Genomic DNA, 23837 nt, shown 5'->3' with positions numbered 1-23837 from the left:
TATCTTCCAGTGCAATATTAGTTTTTATATAAGTTTTGTCATCTCTAGGGTTATACTTTCTCCTCCGTGCTTTAGAAGCTCGTTGGTTATTCCGTCTGGTCCTGATGACTTTCTATTTTTGAGTGAATTTATGGCTATCTCTACTTCCTGAAAACTGATTTCTATTTCATGTGTTAATTCAGGTACGTTATTGTGTTGATTATTATTTTCCTTCCTTCTTTTCTTTCTGTTGGTTTCTTATGGTTGGTACTATCCGTTTGTATAAAATCCAAGTCCGCACACTTCTGGAGTACTGTGGAATTGTTAGGTGCGCAGAATTCGAGCGTGATAGAATTCTTATTGAAAATATTCGACAGAAAGCCCCCAGATTATTTTTGTACACAAAAAAGTACAGTTTAAAAACAAAGAATTCCTTTAACAGAGGTATAAATGTGAAAGATCGTCAATAAACAGGTATTAAATATATAGATATGTACGTCAAACCTATTTAGACTAAACTGATATCAATTTTTAAATCAACTTTCTTGTTAAATGAAAAAAAATTGAAAACTTAAAAATGTCAAAATGTTTCGCAATTATTTCGTCCACTCGATAAAATCACCGTTTCTCCTACACATATCTTTTAACAATTATAAAATACAATTTAACTAAATTAAAAATCAGAAGTCATTATACACGCACTAAATATAAATAAATTAAGATTTATTACTAGGTATGTCCATTTCGAAAGAATGATACATAAATATCACTGAAATCTTTTTTCATACAAACTAAATTAGACCTGTCATTAAGATATCACATTATTTATATCTTAATACCCACAATTACGAAGCATGGCACGCAAGAAAATTTCGAGTAATGTTAGTTATTAAGTTGTCTCACTGCATTTAATCCGGAGCGACGTGTCATGCATATTTGCACATAAATTAACAAAGCTTGGGGTAAAAATGCATAAGTGTAAGCCTCGTGTATCTTTGAAAATATTGTGTGGCATTGAAAATTTAACACCCATTAAACATCAACCTATTTTTATTTCCGATAATTAATAATACTAATTTCAACGAGTCCTCTCGTACTTAAGTCGGTTAAAAATGGAATATAGATCAATCAAGTTAACCTTTCAGTAGACAAAGTTTAATTCTGTGTATCAGTAGTCGCACACGGTCTACTACACCGGTCTCTGTACAGTAAAAATAGTCCTCTGGATGCATTTTGTTTAAATTTCAATAAACTAATCTATTGTTTGTAGTTTTTTTAACATTATTTATTGTTATTGACATATTTTGTCTATTTAAAATTAGAACATAGCATATCAGTCTTCAAGAACTATCTTAAACAAAAATAAAACATTACTTCGCTAAGACTTATCATAAAAAATATAAGAAATGGCAAAAAACATAATAAAATTAAGCCGGAATATTATTACAGTCATTGCAAGTTGGATTTACATGATCCAAAAATATTTCGTTTTTCGATTCTTTTTCCATCCACAGTCACCACATCCCCCAATTGCTCACGGAGTTATTTGAACTGGCACGACATTTTCATCCAAATGACAGATCCCCTTTAGTCGAATCCTTATCGTCTTGGGTATATAGACATTTTGCTTTCGATTCTTCTGGAGGTTGTACATAAGGGTAAATGCTAAATTTGTCAAAACTTCTCGGCGAGTCTTTGTGGAATTTGGAATGTTACAATTGTAAATAACAAAGAAATTTATTGCTTTATAGTTTATTCGTCTTCCGGGTTTAGACCGTGTCATTTGTGAGTGACCCAAAAGTGGGTTCATCTCGACGTTTCGCTACAATTGTATGTAGCTTCTTCAGGAGAACAAAAAGAAAACAAAAGACAGGAAGATGGGTAGTTAGCAACGGTAACTCAGTTACTCAACGCAACCAGAGGCGAATACTAACTACCAAGATGGGCATTTGGTCACAGTAACTCAACTACTCAACGCAGCCAGAGGTGAAAACCAAATGCCAGGACAGGGATTCACGTCCAACAGCTCAGAACACTAACGCGTCGAGAGGCGGGGAGTGAATCTCGACGCGTTAGTGTTCTGAGCTGTTGGACGTGAATCCCTGTCCTGGTATTTGGTTTTCACCTCTGGCTGCGTTGAGTAGTTGAGTTACTGTGACCAAATGCCCATCTTGGTAGTTAGTATTCGCCTCTGGTTGCGTTGAGTAACTGAGTTACCGTTGCTAACTACCCATCTTCCTGTCTTTTGTTTTCTTTTTGTTCTCCTGAAGAAGCTACATACAATTGTAGCGAAACGTCGAGATGAACCCACTTTTGGGTCACTCACAAATGACACGGTCCAAACCCGGAAGACGAATAAACTATAATTCTGACTCTGGCCGTGGAAGCCTACGATTTCAAATTTATTGCTGTAACATTTAAAAGGCTGTATATAACAACCATACGCCATCTTCTACTACAACGTGCCACATCAAATTGTGCGCATAATTTATCTACTGTATCAACACCGCTTTTTGTGCTGTTATATGCTAATATGATTTCCGGTTTTCCAGTTACACGATCAACGTCGTCACCATGGTGCATAGTGGAATATAACAGAACGGTTTTGTTTTTTTTTTGTTTATATGATACTAGTGTTCCTCTTGAACCAAACCCAAATGTACTAGAGTCAGTAGGTCGTCCTTGACTGGACTGTCGTCTAGTGTTAACGCTGGTGTACCAATTGTCGGTGGTAACATTTCTCTTAGATCCGTAGAGATGTTGACAGGCCCGTTCCGCCACTGCCTTGGTACTAGTGTCTAGATAGTATGGATCACCCACTTGGTTTTTGGCAACGTATACTTCCATCTTCCATCTCTAGTATAAAATAACTTCGCATCAGACAGTACACATATTTTTATACCGTATTTATTCGGTTTACTTAGTATGTATTGGCGGAACAAACACCGTCCTCTAAAAGTCTAACTTTTCGTCCACGGTTACGTATTGCGAATGAAAGAAAAAAATTTTCTGATTTTTTTTCCACTTGATAATAAGATCTCTTATTGGCGCTAATTTATCCAAACTAACTCTATCATGCCTTGTATTGATCTCATCAGTTGTCATGTACCTTAGTAAATTTCTGAATGTTGTGATAAGCTCATACGCAGAAGCTTATCCATGTGGCAAAAAGAAGAGACGGGATCGTATATCTAAGCAATATGTTGAAATTGATTGTCCATCATCTATCCTCTTATATAATAAGAGTATGGGAGGCGTTGATTTGCTTGACTATAAGCGAGTCAAACCACTTCACAACAGTCAGGATTTAGTACCATTGATAATAGTTTTCTGATCCTGAAATTATCCACGCCCTTGTTTTTTCATGTCTTTATCCGATATCAAATCACAACCAGCGAGTCTATACCGAATATCAATTAGATCCAAAAAGTGGTACCACAACTTCTTTTATCACTTTATTGACATTATGGTTGTTCAAGCACGGCTTTTATACAGAAGAGACTGCACTGCTTTAAAAATACCAAAAAAGGAACAATCACCCCAATTGGAATTCAAGGCAGAAATTGCACAAACTCTGTGTATGAAAAATAAAGTAAATGGTTCTAAAAGAGGGCGTCCATCTAGTTCAAATGTATCCACAGCATATGAGGAAAAGAAAAGGAAATACCATGCAACAGCACCCATTCCCTGCGCAGAGATTAGAAAAGATGGAATGGGTCATTGGCCTATATATTTTGAAAAGACAGGAAGATGCAAATATCCTAATTGTAAAGTAACTCTCAAAGTTCAATGCCAAAAGTGTAAAATATTTCTTTGTTTTACTACAACTTCTGTTTTAAGAATTTTCATACCGAATAAAGTTTTCACATAATAAATTTGTATTTCACTAAATGTAGTTTAATTGCATATTGTTGCTTACAGTGCACATTCCGTATTTTCCAAAAAAAGGAGGCCGACTCAAAAATTAAATTAGGGAACATTTATGTTTATATTAAAAGCCATATACAATGAAAAAAAGATTTTTAGTTCGCATATTTAAAATTAATGCAATATAGGGTTAAGACTTTCTTTCATATTGTAACATATCTTTTCTACTATTCTTTCTCTGGTTAGACCTTTCTAATCTTTTAACATCTACCACTTAATTTTTTGTGGTCCTTTAGGATATTTTGGTTTTTGGCAATACACACAGGGTGATTGATTAGTGTGATCAGTAGATCCGCCATAATTAATTAGTTAAAATGTTACAGGGTGTTCAATAATATAGTGGTATATCAAACTTATGTTTTTTTTTTAATGGAATACCCTGTATTTTATTTTATATTCGAAATCTTCTTCACTTCCCCATCACAACAATATAAAGTTTTGTTATTTTATACAGGGTATTTACAAAGTAATAACCAATTTTCTATGAAAATCGTAACAAGTTCAACTCACTGTAGATAGGTATACCCAATTAATAAAGAAGCACATTAACAATGATCTATTGCTGCCATATTTTTTATTGATAATCAAAATTTTTAAAAGTGATCAATTTGGAAAATTTTCTTGATATCGAATACAGAGTGAGTCAAAACGCAAATAAATTATTTTCTCAATCATTTTAAATAGAACACCCAATAATGTATTTTGTCATTATCGAAAAGTATCATTACTATACTTAAATTTTTATTGAATATTCCCTATATCTAAATTTATTAGTTTTTTTAGATATTTTCATTGTTCAAATCAAATTATTAAGAAAGTGTCTAAATTTTTACAAATTTTAGGTAAGCCATGACTGAACTGTCTAAATCTGATAGTTGACCAGTAGTTTTTAATTTTTCCATAAATGTATTTTGTGTATTTTTGTAAAATTTATTAACAATTAATTATTTTTCTTTCTTTATTTGTTACATTAATTACCGGATTAATAATCAGTAATGGTGAATTGTCAATATTACACAAATCAGTCATGGCTTACACAAAATTTGTAAAAAAAATTTAGAAAACTTTGTTTTGAGTTGTTTTGAAAATTGAAAATATTTTAAAAACCAATAAATTTAGACAGAGGGAATATTGAATAAAAATTGAAGTATGGTAATGCTACTTTTCGAAGGTGATATAAAATACAGGATGTTCTATTATAGGAAATTACTGAAAAAATTTTGGACTTGCGTTTTGAATCACCCTGTATTTGATATAAAGAAAATTAGCAATATCAATAATCTTTGAAGATCTTGACAATGAATAAAAAATGTGGCAGCAATAGTAATCTTTATTATGCTTCTTTTTAATTATACAGAGAGTTGAACGTATTACGATTTACAAAGAAAATTGGTGATAACTTTGTAAATGCCCTGTAAGATATAATAAAGCTTTATACTGTTGTGATGAGGAAGTAAAGAAGATTTCGAATATAAAATAAAATACAGGGTGTTGCATTTAAAAAAACATAAGTTTGGTCTGACACTATGTTATCGAGCACCCTGTAATCTAACTAATTTTGTAATGTGAACCTCAAAGTTGCCTACAATTTTTATTTTAACTTTTATTGCTATGTATCTATTATTATAGCAGATCTACTGAGCTTTATTTCACTTAACAATTACCCTGTATATAAGGTATATACATGTACAACTATGCTCAAGGTAACTACTGGCATTTTTATCATTTAATTTTTCAGTTTAACTGGTCCTCATTATTCTTATATAAGGATATTAAAATGCTTTTAATGTTTTCTATAGTCAAATGTACACCTTTTTAAGTTGTTCTATTCCTAAAGTCAAAAAAAGGATCAGCAATTCTACTTCCAGGTTTCCAAACTGGGTCTCTCAAAATTTGATCCATAAAATTAAAAAGAAAAATAGTCTGCATCGTTTGTGTTTAAATAAAGCCTCAGGGAACCCAAAGGGTGTTGAATTTCAGCTTTTAAGAACTGATATTAAAAAAGAAATCAAATATGAGCGTAACTTATACAAACGTTCACTTTAAAACCATCTACTTGCTGACCCAAACAAATTCTGGACTTTCTTTAAGTCAAAATATAAGAATAGTGGAATTGCCATAGAAATGACATTAAACAACTCCAAATTTACTTTTTGATATTGCGAGTGGCTTTGCTAAATATTTTGGATCAGTGTATGATACATCTGACTGCACACATTGTCATTTTCAAAGTACTGAGTGGGGTTCTTTTACCTTTAAATATATCACAGAATTAGATGTTTTAAATAGTATTAAAAAACTTAAAACCAAAAAATTTACAGGCCCCGATGAAATACCACCCTATATCTATAAGGCAATGGTCGAACCCTTGGCTAAACCTCTGGTTTTTCTTTAATATGTCGATTGAACAGGAATATTTTCCAGATATTTTAAAAGTGGCAACAATTTCTCCAATGCATAAAAAAGATAAAAAAATGACATTCAAAACTACAGGCCTATCCGCCTGTTAAATAGTATTGCTAATATTTTTGAAAGTATTCTTTATGATGATATATATGAGCATGTTAAGAGTAAAATCAGCAAATTCCAGCATGGTTTTGTAAGAGACAAATCAACAGTAACTAATCTCTGTGTTCTCTCTGAACATATTGCTAAGGATATTGAAGCAGAGGAACAGTTGGACGTTCTGTATACTTATTGCGAAAAAGCATTTGATCAGGTAAATCACTGTATTCTTTTAAATAAATTGGTACAGTTTGGTTTCTCAAGAAACGCTTTTAATTTATTAAAATCTTATTTGTCAGATAGAAAGAATACAGTAAAAGTAGGTAATTGCTTTTCTCGCCAATATGTGTCATCCTCAGGAGTCCCACAGGGGAGCAAACTAGGACCATTGTTCTTTATTTTATTTATTAACGACTTGCCAGACTGTATTAAATCTTGTAACAGCTTAATGTATGCCGATGATTTTAAACTTTTTAAAACAATCTCTAATAAGAAAGATGCAGTCAAATTGCAAGATCTAAGATCAGTTATTCAATAGTTAAACGATTCAAAAATGACTCTTACTGTTAAAAAGTGTGCAGTAGTTTCATATACGCGAAAACTCAATAGTGTTATTGAAGATTATTATATTAATGATGATTGAGTTGAGAGACTGAGTGTTATGCAGGATCTTGGGAGTTCAATTCCAAATCAACATAAAGTTCAATATACACACTTTTATGAAATAACTAACAGAGATTATCGAGCTTTGGGTTTTGTCAGTAGAAATAGCAAAAATTTCAGAATAAGCACAATTATAAAACTCTAAAATCCCCTGGTGAGACCACATATGGAATACCTATGCTTCAATCATCTGGTATCCTACTGCAGTTTTAAACTCAGAAATGATTGAAAAAATGCAAAAACGATTTTTAAGATTTCTATATGTAAGGAAAAATAAGAAATATCTATATGTGGTCTCATACAGGATAATTTCAGTTACAGTCACTTGTCTCTAGAAGAAAGAGTCAGGCCATTATGTTCATATACTTGATTGTTAACAGTATTAAGTATACAAACTGTGGTTTAATTGAGTTTATTTACTTTAGAGTACCCAAGAGTAGGTTAAGGATAACTAACGTAGATCTATTCTTTACAAATTACTATAGAAACATATCACCAATAAAAAAAGTAAAGTTCGTGTAACCTTCTGGCTAAGGTCTCAATCACCAATAAACAATTTGTTAAAAATTTGTAATGAAGTATTTAATAGACTGACTTATGTGGATATATTTAATGTAAAAAGCTGTGAACTTAAGACATTGCTTGCTCATCAGCACTAGGTTTAAGGGGTTTATTGTATTTTTTTCTTATTGTATTATTAATGTTCGTTTCTTTCATTCATTTATTGTATTTTTTGTCATAAACACTTTACATGTAATTACTATTAGTCTATAGTGTTTGTAAGGTGTCTAAATAAATAAATAAATAAAATACTGAGTGTATTTTGAGTTGTAGTCAATCAGAAGTGTAGTATTTATTAAATAGCCTGTTATGCCAAAAATGTTTGTTAAGGTGAAAGATCAAGATCACTGAATGTTACAGGACCATAATGTATAAACTACATTGTTGGTCAGTGAACATCAGATTTGCTAATCGGTCAGTGATAGATCTGTCTATACCCTGAGTCGATAGAGTTACAAATGAGGAAGTCCTTCAAGGGGTTCAAGCTTGAATACTTAGGTTATATTATGAGACACCCTGAAAATATGAACTATTTCATATCATTATTCAGTTGAAGGCCAAGGTAAATGTGGTCCTGGTAAAAGAAGAACATCATGGCTGAAAAATCTAAGGCTGAAAAATCTAATGGTATGGAAAACTTACTACATCATTATTAAGAGTTGGTGTCAATAAAGGCATGATAGCGAATATGATAGCCAATGATCGATAACAGTCGTCATGGAGCTAGAAGAAGAGATTTGTCATTTTGAATCCTTTCTGGTCTTCACCAAACTTTACATTCATATATTTCTCTAATTTACTTTTTATTATTCAGGGGAGTATCTCATAGAGTACATCTACAAAAGTATTACCCTTGCAATCCTCATACTCTAGTATGTTATGAACGAGACATATTGTTCCATGTCTCCATACATCCGTAATTTTATCCTGATCCCAGATTTCCATCAAAAGGTTGGAAAAGTTGGATCAAGAATGATGTTGGCACTTGCACTAATACATGAATTTTGGTGCTAGACCTTATTTTGAGGAAGATAATTGATAATGACATCTTGGATATTTACATTGTAAAACAATCACATTTTCAGATGATCTAGATTTATATGTAGAACAAGATATAAAACTGCAACAAACAAGCAATTAGATTGTAAGAAGTTACATTCATTCTAAATTCAATAGGTTCTAGTTAAAGCTTTTTACTTACATCACCAGCAAGCTATATACCAAGTTTCAATGGTAGGACTATTCCTTCATGAAAAAGAAAAGAGGGAGACCTATTGAGACTAAATTGATTACATAAAAAGGAATCTCTGTACCAAATTTCCAAATTCTAGAACATTTCCTACAAGAAAAAGAAAATAGATAAGAATTATTAGCCCATCTATCCAATCTATCTACCAAGCATCTAAAATCTAAGAATTTTCCTTCAAGAACACTAACAATCATAAGTATGTGAGAAGTTATATTGACTCTAAATTCAATAAGGCCCCTTCTTATATCACCAGCAATCCATATACTCAGTTTCAAGACTCTAGGACTACTCCTTCATAAAGGAAGAAAAGAAAAGGCCTACTGAGACCAAATTGCTTACACCAAAAGGAACCTTTGTTCCAAGTTTTCAAATTCCAGCACAATTTCTTCAAGAAAAAGAAAACACATAATATAAAAAGAAGAACATCTATTAATCTTAAATTCTATGGAGTTTTTCCTTACATACAGAAAAATATAGAAAATTGTAGGATAAATTCTACCTGTAAAATAGATGGTATGCAGAATGTACCACATCAAACTGTTTCAATTCATTGTAGTAGAACCCTCCCCATACAATGTTACCATAGTCCTAGAATGACTTCACTATATGAGTATAAAATTTATGTATTAAACATCTAATTTTACTGAATAGATCTTGAATATGATCACCACACATCTATACCTAATTATGAAAAACTTCCAGTACTACATCTCTAATACCATAGTTCTTGAGAATATTAATGAGCTGCATGACATCTAAGTACAACTTCTTTGTATAAAACCAAATTGATTGGGATTTAATATATTATTAAAATTCAGATGATCAAATAGACTATTTTGTTATGCCCTTCTAAAAAACGTCATCACAATGGACATCTTAAAAGGTGTTAGGACAATATCAGTTAGTTATTTATAATATAAAGTAAGAGAGACCTATGAAGATGCTAAGTTTCAAGAATCTATGAATTTTCCATCAAGAAAAGACAAAACAAGAATATGATATATACAAGAAGAACTATTAATATTAAATCTAACACAGTTCATCCTTATATCAAGAAAAACTTGAGTTTCAAATGTTAAGGCAAAGCTACTTATACTTCGCAGGCCATGGTATTAGAATTGACAACATGACAATGGCAGGTTGATAGGTATGCACCCTATGTTTTAGAGATTTTTATAATGTTAGCAAAATATATTTATCACAGTAGAAACCTGAAATTTTGTTACTAGGTGACACTAACATATATATACATATATATTTACTGTTTAAAACAAATAGAAAAAGCAAGTGAATAATAAAAGTAAAATGTAATTGCATATTTTGCAAAACAGGAAAACAAAATAGGTATATCGATGGAAGGCAAGTGTGTATAGGTATTTCTGACTATTGGTCGTCTTCAGTACAGTGTAGCCAAGTTAACTTGCTTCTTTTCTAACTTGGCTGCACCATACTGAAGACGACCAAGTAGTCAGAAATATGTATATACAGTTGCCTTCCATCGATATACCTATTTTGTTTTCCTGTTTTGCAAGACATGCCTTGTATACTACAAACATAAGCAATAGACAAAAAAAATTTAGAAGTGATAAAGCTAATAAAAGAAATTAATAGTTTTTGTAGTAAGTGAAGATTTACTAACAGTTTTATTTTATTCTAAATAAGTAATCAATTATACAATTAAAACAATACAAATACTATTATAACAAACAAATAAATGTATTTTTTGCAAATGTTTTGATGTTTGTATATAATTATGAAAGTTGTCTTCTTGTGAATAAATCTATAGTGATTTGAGATAAAATGTACTAGAGGTATATTTGAAGGAGGTTTATATACACAAAGTCCACTTTAATATGGACTACTGATATAGCCTGAGAACTTCTATCTACTACTATCTAACTATCGATTATTTCTACGTTAAAATGCCTTTTGTCTTCTGAAGTCTTTCGCTTCTTTATTTCTGGATGAGATAACTTAAAAGGTACATTAGGAAAATAGTTAGCAGGGTATCTTAAATAAATTTTGGGTATTTCAAGTGTTTCTGTTTTACTTTTCATAGTGCATGATTGAATTCATATATCATCTTCGATAAATTGTTTCTCACATACAGCTGCTTTGTCATATGGTACCCACTGGTCTTTTGGAATGGCTCTTAACTATGTTTCTCTCCTGGAGGATGATTTGGTATGGAAAATGTAAACATATTTCTGATTTGGGTAGTTTTAGGTACATTTTGGTATAATGCACTTCCTAGGCATCTGAAAGACAGGTACTTCTATATATTTGAAACCAATTTTCAGTAGAAATTAAAATTATCTAGAGATTTAGAGGTTAAATGTAGATAAATGCAAAAACATAGCTTACCTTTATTTTAGTACTTCCACTAGTAAATGGTACAAGCAATTACCCAAAGATTTAGCCTTCTAATTGTCTTAATTTAAGAGAGAACTATCAACGAATTTAATTCTATATTTGTTGGAAATATCCAGTACAAATTACTAACAAAATAAACATGACAATATTGACAATACCACAACAATCGAACAATCCTATTATGATTATGATGAACTTACCTGAATCCAATGTTGCCAAATTACAATGCAGCTTGAGAAATCATTGATAAGTATTGTATTTATATGGTTTTAAACCCAAAATAATTGTTATAAATATTACATTTTAAATTTGTTTTTGCAACAACAAATGTAAAATGTAATTTTTATTACAATCAATTATTGTGGTTTAGTCCACACATATACAATATTTAACATGCCACAAGTAACAGTTTCAGAAATTATTAATAAAAAATGACTACAAGAAAATTGGTTTAGAACATTTATTTATTAATTTTTATTGAAAAAATGAAAGAAACAAGTAGCAATTTACAATACTTTTTACATTTACAAAAAACAAAAAAAATTTACTTTTTACAAAACACACAAACATATTTTTTTTACTTATTTTTATCACTAAACACATATCAGGCACTGATAGGTTTTTGAACTGTTCACTGCTCATCGCTTGAATCGGATTCCTCTATGACCAGATCAGGCTCCTGTTGTAGGGGAGCTGCCTGTTCCTGTCTACGTGGATGGATTGCTCTAGCCAGGGGGTTATCACGATAATCTCCCATGACTCTTGGATTTTCTGCTCTTATTGGTTCGTAGACTCTCATTGTTCTATTGCTTCTCGCTAAACGAACTGGATATTGAAGGGCAACCATTTGTGGATTGATTCTCAAACTTCTTCTTACACGAAAACGGGGACGAACTAGACCATTGAGGCCTGGGTTTAACCATTGAGGAACCGGAAGTGGTGGAAAAGGAACTGGATTTTGCCGACGAACTGGCATTGGTGGTCGAGCAAATGGATTCTGCGGAGGAACTGGATGTTGCACCTGAGGTGCTACAATTTGCTGTTGAACAATTGGATTTTGCTCTGGAGGAACGGGAATTTGCACTGGGGCAACAGGATTTTGTGGTTGAGGAACCACCGGAAGATCTTCGTCTTCATTTTGTTGAGGGCGTGGTGAATCCGCCCGTTGTTGGTTTGATCCACTCATATTGTTAAATTCGGCTACTACTAAACAATTACACCTTTTCTGTTTATTTAGTTATTAACTTATTACTTGTTAGATAACTAAGTATGCACATATATTAGGTACAATATATTACACACAAATGAACTTCACTACACCTGTTACCACTTAACGGCTTGTAACAAAATGATATTCATACGCCGTAACTAACAACCCTTCCCGGTATCCTTGATGTTCAACTGTTTCCTACTTGTTGTAATGGCGCGAATATTTATTATATTATTAATCGTTGAATGTATTTTAACTATGTAAACATTGAATTATATGTAAAACGAACTTATTTTATTTTGTTTATCTTTATTTACGGTAAGTTTTTTCTATCTTATTCGTAATAAATTTAGAAATTTATAACGAAGAAATGGTAAATACGATCTAATTTATGACGCGCATTCTATAATTTCACCGTTGACAATTTCACGATTCATGATCAACGATTTCACGTACGTTTTGTCGTTGTATCTCTTTCTAATTCGATAACGAAAGTCGTTACTTACTTAACGAGTAGAGTGACGTAACAAAGCATATGGACGGTGTTATGCAGCAACGTAAACCAATTTATTATAAAATCGAGTTATCACATTCTGTGTTTTTGTTGTTTAAAATACATGTTTATTTCGTCATAAAATTGATTTTTCTGAGAATTTAAGATGTGAATCTAAGAAAATGCAGATATTTTACCCGAAAATACTTTATTAAAGGGTAAGAAATCTGCAAAATCGATTTTCTTCGAACATTGCAGATTACACAAAATCGCATAGATAGTGCATTAAAAAAATCTTCCACAATATGGTAATATGTGACCAAAGAGGAAAAAATAGCAGAGGAAAGAATAAATGTACCAATGAGCATGTTTCCAAAGTATTGAATACATCAATTGAAGGGTACAGGGGAAAAGGCAATTAAGTCAAAAAATTATATTTTTCAGGAGAAAGAAAACAAAATTTGAAATGATAAAAATCCTATACTTTTTTACATTTTTAGCTATATTATTTTATATATTTAGTTCGATATGTACTTCTTATAAATAGCTGAAATAATGTTATGATTGAATTATTATTTCGTAGTTAGATATTTTATATTTAAAAAAAATGTGGACTGAGTCGGACACGGACACGATTCAGTAATTTACTTTTCATTAAGTCTTTGTATGCATAAAAGCACTTATTACCGCTAAGAATCCGTGCTTGTATTTCTTAACTGATGTTGTCATTTATTATTGAGCCTAGGTAGAGAAAAGTGGAGGCATATTTGTAGGTATGGTTATCTATCTTTAGATTCTCATGTTGATTTGATTTTGTGCACTCCATATATTTTTGTTTTGCTTTCATTTATATACAGACCAAACGTAGCAGCTTCTCGATTCAGTTCTATAACTTTTTCGCTTAATACCCTTTTGTTGCGGCTTATTATGGTAACATCATCCGCATTTGCGCATATTTGCATTGATCTTGTATTAATACAGCCGTTTATATCCAATTTTCTAACAACAGCTTCTAAAGTTAGATTAAAAAGTGTTGTTGATAAGGCATCACCTTGTCTAACTCCATTTTCAATATCAAAGGCCTGCGTCATATCTCCATCTATTCTCACCATAGCTTTGGAACCCTCCAGAGTCATTCGTTGGAGGAAAGAGTGTAGGAAGAAGGGAAGAAGGAGCGTGTCATGGTTGAAGAATTTAAGGGACTGGCTTAAATGCAGTTCTATAGAACTCTTCAGAGCAGCAGTAGATAGAGTAAAGATAGTGATGATGACATCCTACCTCCGATCGGGAGACGGCACTTAAAGAAGAAGAAGACTCATTCGTATAAGTTTAACCAACTTATTGGGTATCCCTAACATAGATAGTTGCTTTAACAACTTTTGGTTTGGTCTATAGTTGACCTCTTTGGTCTGAAGCCACATTGGTATTCATCAATCATCTCCTCCTCCTTAATTTGATTTCTGAAAATTGCTTTGATCATCGGGAACATCATCGGGCTCAGATGGTAACTCAGGCTGATTGGCAGAAAGAAGTTGGCTGTAGTACTCTTTAGATCCTTCTTCTTCACAGAATTTCTGGTTTCTTCTGGTTTTTCCGTTGATCTTTTACTAGGGATGACGTAAAAGATCCGTTATATGTTTCTCTGTAATCCAAGGTTTTGCATTTTGTTTCAAAAAACATAAACTTTTTTGGTTGCCATTTCTTTTTGTAGAACTTGAAAGACAAAAATGTACCCCACTCTTTACACATAATTTATTCACATGATACAACAACAAACGGATGTGGCTTGATTCACGCGGCTTGTATATATATATATATATATATATATATATATATATATTGTTACCAACATGCTTTCGGCATGGCTTGTGTAACGGTTGCATCTCGAAATGGCATCGAGAACCTTCGCGATGTATCGAGCGCTGTAGAAATTCATTTGTCAAACAACGAATTAGAGGTGGGATTACCCTAGAAGATTCGAGAATAATACTTTTTGGTATATACATATATGTAACGATGTTATGAGTGAGTGGAGTTGTTAAGATATTACCGAACTGTAAACTTATAAATAAATATAAATATATTTATATAAATTCGAACAGCTCGTTATATTTAATCTCGCTACAGTTGGTGTCCGGTGTGCGATTTAGAAATAAATTCAGCAGTGATTGCTAAATAAAGAAAAGACTTTTGAACTTTTAAAAAGTATTGTTCGTCATATTGAACATCCGCGTAGTTCTGTAGTGATCTTTGTACGAAAGAACATTTTAAAAAAGTACGTGTGTGCCCGTCCAAAGATACTGCTAGTAGAACTTTCAGTAAAGAGTTGCGTGAGCAACTAGAAAAACGCGATGTAGACTGCAGCGGGTCTAAGAAGATACTCCAAGAACGACTGAAGACTGTTCTCAACAAGAATGGAGAAGACCCAGAGACATTCCAGTTCCAGTCAGCAGAAGAAACAGTTTTAACGAAAATAAAAAATGTGTCGCAAATGCTTGAAAAAACTTCTACAAGAAATGATAGTAAATTTGAAAACGTCTCGCAAATGATTAAAGAAACTTCTAAAAAAATTGAAGAATCTTCTAGGAAAAATGATCATAAATTCGAGAACGTTTCCAAAGGATTCGATGAAACGTCTCAAATTATTAAAGAAACAGCTAGACAAAACAGTCGATCAGTAGAAAGACCACGAAAATGATGGAACGACAACTTACTGGAGGCACATTGAAAAACAGACAGAGTCATGTCTATATAAAAAGAACAAGAAGAAAAAGAAGAACACCTATGGGCGGAAACTATGACTCTAACCAAGATTACTGCTTCGAAATTGGGAGTGGCACAGAGACAAATGGAACGGTCTATGCTGGGAGTGATGTTGCGGGACCGAGTAAGAAACGAAAATCTGCGAAGAAAGACCAGTATTGCTGAAGTTGTTGAACGCATAGCGGAACTGAAATGGAACTGGTTAGGCCATGTAGCGAGAATGCACGACTCACGATGGACCAGCAAAGTTACAAATTGGAGGCCAAGAGCAGACAAACGTAGTAGAGGAAGATCACCTACACGTTGGGCTGGCGACATCAGGCGTATCACGAAAAATTGGCAACAAAGAGCACAAAATCGTAAAGAATGGAGGAGTTTAAGAGAGTTCTATGTCCAACAGTGGACGTGGAAGTTAAAATCAGGAAATTTTTAATATTTGGACAGAGAATATATCCGAGCCACTGTTAAGGATTTAAGATTATGGTCTGATTAATGTGGAGGACAAAATCGTAGAATTAAACTAGTCTTTTTACTCATCCATGTCTTGCTTATTCATCCAACGCATAAAACATTGGAAATGATCCTATTATCCGGACATAGTTTTTTGCCTAATGACACGCAGTTGGGAGACGTGGAATCAGTACTTAAACCATAATAGAGGATCTAAACTGATAATGGTTATGTCGACGTGATGGCAAAATGTAATAGAAACAGAAAGTTTTTGATTGTGTCTCCCCAAAAAGATTTTGTTTTTGTTGAAAATTTACTGAATTGAAACATTGATGATAAAGTGTCATGGTTGGCTTGTCATGAAATTAAAATTCTTAAGCAACAACCAACTGTGTGAATAATAAAAACAGATTTGAACCCAAGAGCCAAAATATGTTAATATTGAAAAAAGTGGGAAAGGTCGTAAACCTTAATTAAAGGATGAAAGGTCAGACGGTAAATCCTTATCATCTGAACAAATATCAGATTTAATAGATCTGTTTAAGTTAGTTCCCAAAAATGCACAGGATTTTTATAAATTTCTGTTTTCGTCGAAACACAAAAAATTTTCAAGATGTTGTAAATGGGTTTGGTGTAAGTAAATTTGAACTTCAAACGTGAAGAAGAATCTAAAAATGATGAGTCGTTATAAGAATCGCAGCCTGATTTAAAATAAGTTATCACAAAAATGTCTTGTTTTAAAATGTATTTTAAGAAACATTATTGCTGTATTTGTTATTCGAATAAATAAAAAGAAGAAAAGAGTTATTCGACAATTTTTATAGTTTTCTATGAAAACCCAAGATTATAATATTTTTTTTAATAAAGTTATTGAGAAACCGATATTAGCTTGTTTTAATCTTAAAATTTCGCGTTTATATCTTTCATCAAACTATTTTATTTAATTTCTCAAAACCTCCTAGTTCCTTATTAATAACACCATCCATATACCCAATGTGCACCTGTATTCGTTGTTACCAAGGCAAAATAATGTTTGACGAAGAAAGAGAGAGAGAGAGACTCGCTTTCTTTGTCTAAGCAAATAATACAGACTATTTTAGAAGGTCTGCCGCTATTGCCAAATCTATCTACTAACCTATCAAAGGACAAGTGCTAAAAAAATTTTCTAATAATTAACTCCATTTTAGATTAAAAGAAACAAATATTAATTCATTCGTGTTTTATATAAATTATAAAATTGCAGAATCCACAAAGTAATATAATAAAAATGTAATATTTAAAATCTTTCTTTCTTTGTATTTGAAGCATATCGTATACATTTTAAGGAGATGGCAACACTGTTAACGCAATATTTTCTTCTGTGAAGTGTGAAGTATGAAACTTAATTGGCAGCTAATTTGAACCTATCTTCACTGGATAGTGCCCGGACCAAATATTAAAAATGTCCATTATTTTTTATTTATTTATATTATGTAGCCTTAATTTTTGGAAATATAACTATGATAACTATAATATAGCATATTTCCTAGATTGACCCTTTCGTTTCAATCTTACATTGACTTCTATTGAACTAGAATTTAACTAAAATGCTACTAAAATACGAGATAGGTACGTCACGTTTCAACTAATATTTTCTAGGAATTTATTACAAAAGCAAAATTAGGAATACTTTTTCATACAACTTCGAAATCGTTTCAATATTGTTGCTTTTATTTAAAGTTGTTTTAAAATATATTCAATGGAAAGTTCGTTACAATTCAAAATGAGTCAAGATATCTGAATACTTGAATACCTCACTAGAAAATCTACTATACCTACTAGAAAAATAGATTTAAGGCTTAACTACTTATAAGGAAAAGTCAAATTCTCTAACACTTCATTCAACGAACTTTTAGAGTTCCAGAAAGTGAACTAATTTAGTTATTTGTAAAGAACTTGATCCATGCAAATTGATTGTAGACAAATTATTTGCACGAGCTTTAATGTTGTACCTTTTTATAGCAATCATTTGAACCCATCAGGTTCTTATATAATTAGTTCTATAACTTATTTCCAAATTTACAATTGAGTTCAATAGGGACAGTGTTATATTATGTTATGATAAAGTATATTTTGGAATTAACACAACCATCAGTGTGGACCAGATTTAACTTATAATTAACGATCTGAGAATGAAGACCAAATACAAAATTCTTTGTTGAGAAATACATTCAGTACATTTTTACTTTATAGCACTATTAGCAGTGAATTATTTGATTTGTAGAATATGCTTTTTCAATTTTGTTGTCAAAAGACAAAGACTATACATATTTATAAGTTTAAATTATTCAGAACAACAAATCTAGTAAGAAGATTATATAGAAAAAAAACTATTAAATACAAGCCAGTAACAGCAAAAGCAGAGTAGGTACATAGGAAACAAATAGGTACACATATTTGAAAGGCATCAAGAAATACTTTTTGTCTCTGCTTTAATATGTTAATAGATAATCACCTTTTACTAGAATGTGCCTATGCTAACAATGTATTTAGTAATAGTAATAATTAGTAATTCAAATATCTGTTGGTATTGTTGGTTTTCTGTAGGTATACTTTAGTTACATAATATGTTGTGTCCTTTTTGAGAAAATTAGATGAAAACTGACAAGATCAATGATTGTAGAGATTGTTAGGTATATTACTTTAGTTACATATGTTGTGTCCTTTTTGAGAAAATTAGATGAAAACTGACAAGATCAATGATTGTAGAGATTGTTAGGTATATTTTGATAAAGTAACAATTGAAGAATTATGTGTAATGTAGTGTGAAATTACTATTAGAAAACATAAATGGCTATGAATTGATTATATCTTAAAAAGTACAGTAACAACTGTTTCTAAACTAGTATTACAAGAATCCTGGCAAAGGGGACGGGTACACATATAGAAAATAATAATGAAAAGTAACTAAAAGACAATAACAACATGAACCAGAGCAAAAAGAATGTCAAGAAATAGAAGAAAATGAAAAACTCCCACTAAAAAAAATTGGAGGGAAGTCAAGATGTGCTTCTCTGGGAACCATTCATAATATATGATAAACTGATACATTCATTGATCAAAGGTTGTGATCTATTATAGTGAATGGAATTTCCAGTAAGTCCAGAATGTTATTTACTAGAAATATAAAACATTCCCACATGTACACACAACTTTCTAAATATTTCAGTGCAAGTATAATCTTGACTATACTCTTTTTAATTAAAAATACCAGGTACAAGTCTTTAACAGACACCAAAAAGGATTAAACCATATTTAAATCCAGATTCAAAATCTGAATGATAAACAGTTTTAGTATTCTGAAATTAACATGTTTGCTAAGTAATCTTCTATTGTTGCATCCCTTATTTAATTTCTAACAAGTATTATCATTATCTAACATAATTTGCCTTGAATAACAGATTAATTATTTTTTTTTCTTTTGGAATTAATTTTATTACTTGTTGATTTCAATTGTATTGTATTGCAACTTATTTGCCTTGATAAATTCACAAATATTGGCTTATTTCTTCACTAAATACTCTTGCTGTGCTTATTGTCGGCTTCTGCTTGTTTAATCGATTTTGCAAATTAATTTTTGTACCATATAACCTGAAATCACTAAAACCAGGAAGAATAGATAAAAAATATTCAGATTTATTAATGAATATATATGAAAAAGCAACAATAAAAATCAGAATAAATGAAGACACAAAACTAATAAAAATTATATGAAGAATCAGACAAGGACACACAATATCACAAAAATTATTCACTCAAACTGAAATTAGAAGACATGTATTAAAAAGTTAACTGGGAAAACAAAGGTATAACCATAAATGGACAGTTTGAACCACTTGCAATTTACAGATGCTATCTTGTACTAAGTGCAGAAAATGTCAAAGATCTTGAAGATATATGATAACAAACATGATGAGGAAATAAGGAAAATAAGACTGAAAATGAACTATAACAAAATAAAGGTAATGACTAACACACTAGAAGACAAAGAAGTCAAAAAAGGAGAAGAAACCATGGAGAAAGTTTTAGAATATGCATATCTGGGAGAAACTATAAAACTGAACAGAGAAAATCGAACCACTGAATAAGACTAACACGGGCTGCATTTGGAAAGTGAAACTTCATATTGAAAAACTAAAAATACACAATATTGTATCCCTCCCAATGATCTAGAAGCCAGAGCCAAAGAAGGAGTCGCCCTCTTAGTACACAGAAAATTTTTACACCAAGTACAGGAATGTAAATATAGGGGAGAGTGTTGTACTTTGGGACACTTTTTTTTAATGACCTGTAACTATTTTACTATTTAACGTATTGAGTTGGAATTTAATATAGCAAATTAGCAATATGTTTCTCAAGCAACAATGTATTTAAAAGGTTTAAAGAAATATGTTTAAGACATAAATTTAATCATTTTTAATTGGGTGTAGACTGGACCGAGGTACAATTTGGTCTTGTACCTTGGACCTCCTAGTATTGTACCTTGGAACATTAATTCAGTTACCAAAATGATGTAAAAAGATAGTTATATCACAACTTAAAATGCATAAAAATAGTAAATGGGGTTAATATTTTCGACAAGCATAAATAAACTGTTTCTTTCAGATCTAAATTTTATTCAAACGAAACTCTTAAATTATTTTTATAAAGAAAAAAAGCAAAATTAAACATATTTGTGGTCATTCAACGTCATATTGTCCAAGACTTATTCCAAATCTCAACATTTGTCTTGACAATCTGTTCCACTAACGTAAATTGTGGGGGTAATTTTGCAATTACATCTTCTTCGAGAAAATTAAAGCTTGTAGTTGCATCATTGAAGAACTTATCGGTGTTTTTATACCGACGTAAATATTTTAGTTCGTTTTCGTCATCACAACGTATTATTTCAGCTAAATAATAACGAAACCTTTCTTTCTTGTCCTCCAAACTTGTTCTCCAGCAGTGTTGCTTCTTCTTCTCTTTGAATATACTCCTTCCAATTTTCTTCGTCACTGCTAAGGGATAAGTTTTCATTTTCGGGTTCTGAACTTGATGATAATTCCCTTGTTGGTGTCCATAGAAGTAAAAGTTTTTCTTCTTTTTGATGAACTCTTTTGCGAAGAAACTCCAAAAACTTGCCTTTTAGTATTTTAAAAAGTAGTTGGATTTACTTTTTTTAACTGTGGTATTTCATATTTTTCGGGAGTGTCTGTCAATAAGCGAGATTTTCCTCGTGGTCTTCCTCCACTGACCTTTTTTCGGGGAAGTGCTTTAAAATATCGGTTTTCTGTAGGAATATTGTTTTGAACCCGGAAGCTGCAGAACAATATTTTCACTTCGAGTTCTGACGTTCTTAGGGGCAATATGCTTAGCACATTTTGTTTTATTATCTTTGCCCAAAAAAAATGTGGACCAATGGCAAAATCTGTCTCATCATCTAATTTCTCATTTTCCTGTTCATCCCTATGAGGTGTGGGGTTCCCTAATTACATTTCTCCATAAGTTTTTATTATCTTGGTTCATGTCAATATCAATCCTCTTAACCGACATGTCTTGCCTCTGCCCCCCCTCCCTCCCCTTCTCCCAGATGTCTTCTTTGGTGTTTCTCTCTTCCTACTCCTCCCAGAATCCTGCAGATCAGCAATTCGTTTAACCACCTCCAGGTCTCTTTATTTTTAAATTTCTTTCCTGACGTTTTTCCATATTTCAAAAGCAGTATGTCTAACGATCTGGCCATGTTCCTTGAAATTGTATTAAGTCTTTCTTTCATATTGTAACATATCTTCTCTACTATTCTTTCTCTGGTTGGACCTTTCTAATCTTTTAACATCTACCACTTAATTTTATGTAGTCCTCTAGGATTGTTTGGTTTTTGGCAATACACACAGGATGATTGATTAGTGTGATTAGTAGATCCGCCATAATTAATTAGTTAAAATGTTACAGGGTGTTCAATAATATAGTGGAAGACCAAACTTGTTTTTTTCTATGAAATACCCCGTATTTTATTTTATATTCGAAATCTTCACTTTTCATCACAAAAATATAAAGTTTTATTATGTTATACAGGGTATTTCAACGTAATAACCCATTTTCTATGACAATCGTAACAAGTTCAACTCACTGTAGATAGGTATACCTAATTAATAAAGAAGCAGAATAACAATGATCTATTGCTGCCAAGTCGACATTGAAAAAGAAGAAGAACAAACAACTTCATATAGCAACATACAACATCCGCTCCATGGCAAAAGATGAAAAACTCTACGAACTAAAAGAGGAATTGGGGAACTTGAATCGGGACATAATGGGACTGTCAGAAGTTAAAAGAAGAGGTGAAGGATATGTGGAATTACATTCAGGCAACAGACTCTATTATAAATATTAACAAGAAAGAAGAGAGAAAAAGGATTTAAAAAAAACAACGAGGATAGATGCCTTTAAACTAAGAACAAATGAAGAGCAATTCCGAGAGGTCTTAGCGGATAAGTTCCTTCACATAATCAAGATCAAAATGATGAGATTAATAAAAACATAAATAAAAACCTTCTCGCAGCAGGACTACAGGTCGCAAAGAAAACAAGGACTAAAGGAGACAAAATAAGCAATGAAACTAAACAGATAATGACGGAAAGAAGACAACTACTAGCGCAAAACAAACGCTATACTCAAGAATACAGAGAACTTAATAAAACAATTAGAAAAGAACTAAAAGGCGACAAACAAAAATGGAACGAGAACTTAATAGAGCGAGTCATTGAAAACAACAGAGGCTTAAAATGTCTAAGACCAGCACTGCGAGTTCAAAAAATCATCAAAATTAAAGACGCCAACAATAAGGAAGAGGACAAATATAAAATAACAAATATTGTAAAAGACTTCTACACATCCTTGTACAGCTCGCAAGGCCAGCCTACTGAAACAACAAAGGAGAGCGTCAAAAGAAAAATAAAAAACGTGGGATCAGAAGTACTACCAAATATAAAGGGATTCGAAATAGAAAGAGCTTTAAAAGAGCTAAAAAATAATAAAGCTCCAGGACACGACGGTATAATTGTCAAGCTCTTGAAAACAAGCAAGACATTAACAATCTCTGTACTAACAGAGCTATTTAATAGATGTCTCCATAATAGCAAGATCCCTAAAGACTGGAACAAGAGTCTAGTAATAGGTACTCTTACACAAAAAAGGGGACAAATGTGATCTACAGAATTATAGACCTATATTGTTGCTCAGTCAAGTATACAAACTATTTATGAGAATTATTAACAACCAGTTAACCTACGTTATGTCTCAAAGATGTCTTGACATAAATCAAGATGTATTCATGTGTTTCATAGATTACAACAAGGCCTTTGATAAAGTGCGGCATGATCACCTAATCAGACTCCTGACAGAAAAGAATTTAGATAAACGAGACATCCGACTAATAGCAAATATGTACTACAATCAGAAAGCAGTAGTGAGAGTAGAGAATAATACCACTGAAGAAATTGAAATAAAGCGAGGTGTGAGACAAGGGTGTATACTGTCACCAACCCTGTTTAATCTCTATTCCGAAGACGTAATGAATAGAACACTCTCTGAGCAATCCGTAGGTATTAAAATAAATGGTGTTAGATTAAACAATCTGAGATTTGCCG

The 23837-nt window shown here is 31.9% G+C and overlaps 1 protein-coding gene and 1 long non-coding RNA gene across 2 annotated transcripts in view; both read right to left on the bottom strand.

Moving 5' to 3' along the window:
- dysf (neuronal PAS domain protein dysfusion) overlaps window positions 1-23837 on the bottom strand; it is a 375458-nt gene that overhangs the window by 187381 nt on the left and 164240 nt on the right. The window lies entirely within an intron of this gene.
- Window positions 10493-11447, bottom strand: LOC140452298 (uncharacterized). Its single transcript, XR_011952163.1, has 2 exons — window positions 11249-11447; window positions 10493-11142 (listed from the first exon to the last, which is right to left on the bottom strand). It is a non-coding gene; the product is annotated as an uncharacterized lncRNA (long non-coding RNA).

The sequence above is a fragment of the Diabrotica undecimpunctata genome, chromosome 10, assembly GCF_040954645.1.
Source record: "Diabrotica undecimpunctata isolate CICGRU chromosome 10, icDiaUnde3, whole genome shotgun sequence".
NCBI classification, from domain to species: domain Eukaryota; kingdom Metazoa; phylum Arthropoda; class Insecta; order Coleoptera; family Chrysomelidae; genus Diabrotica; species Diabrotica undecimpunctata.
Note: the sequence above shows the minus strand (reverse complement) of the source record. Positions and strands in the feature narration are given on the sequence as shown.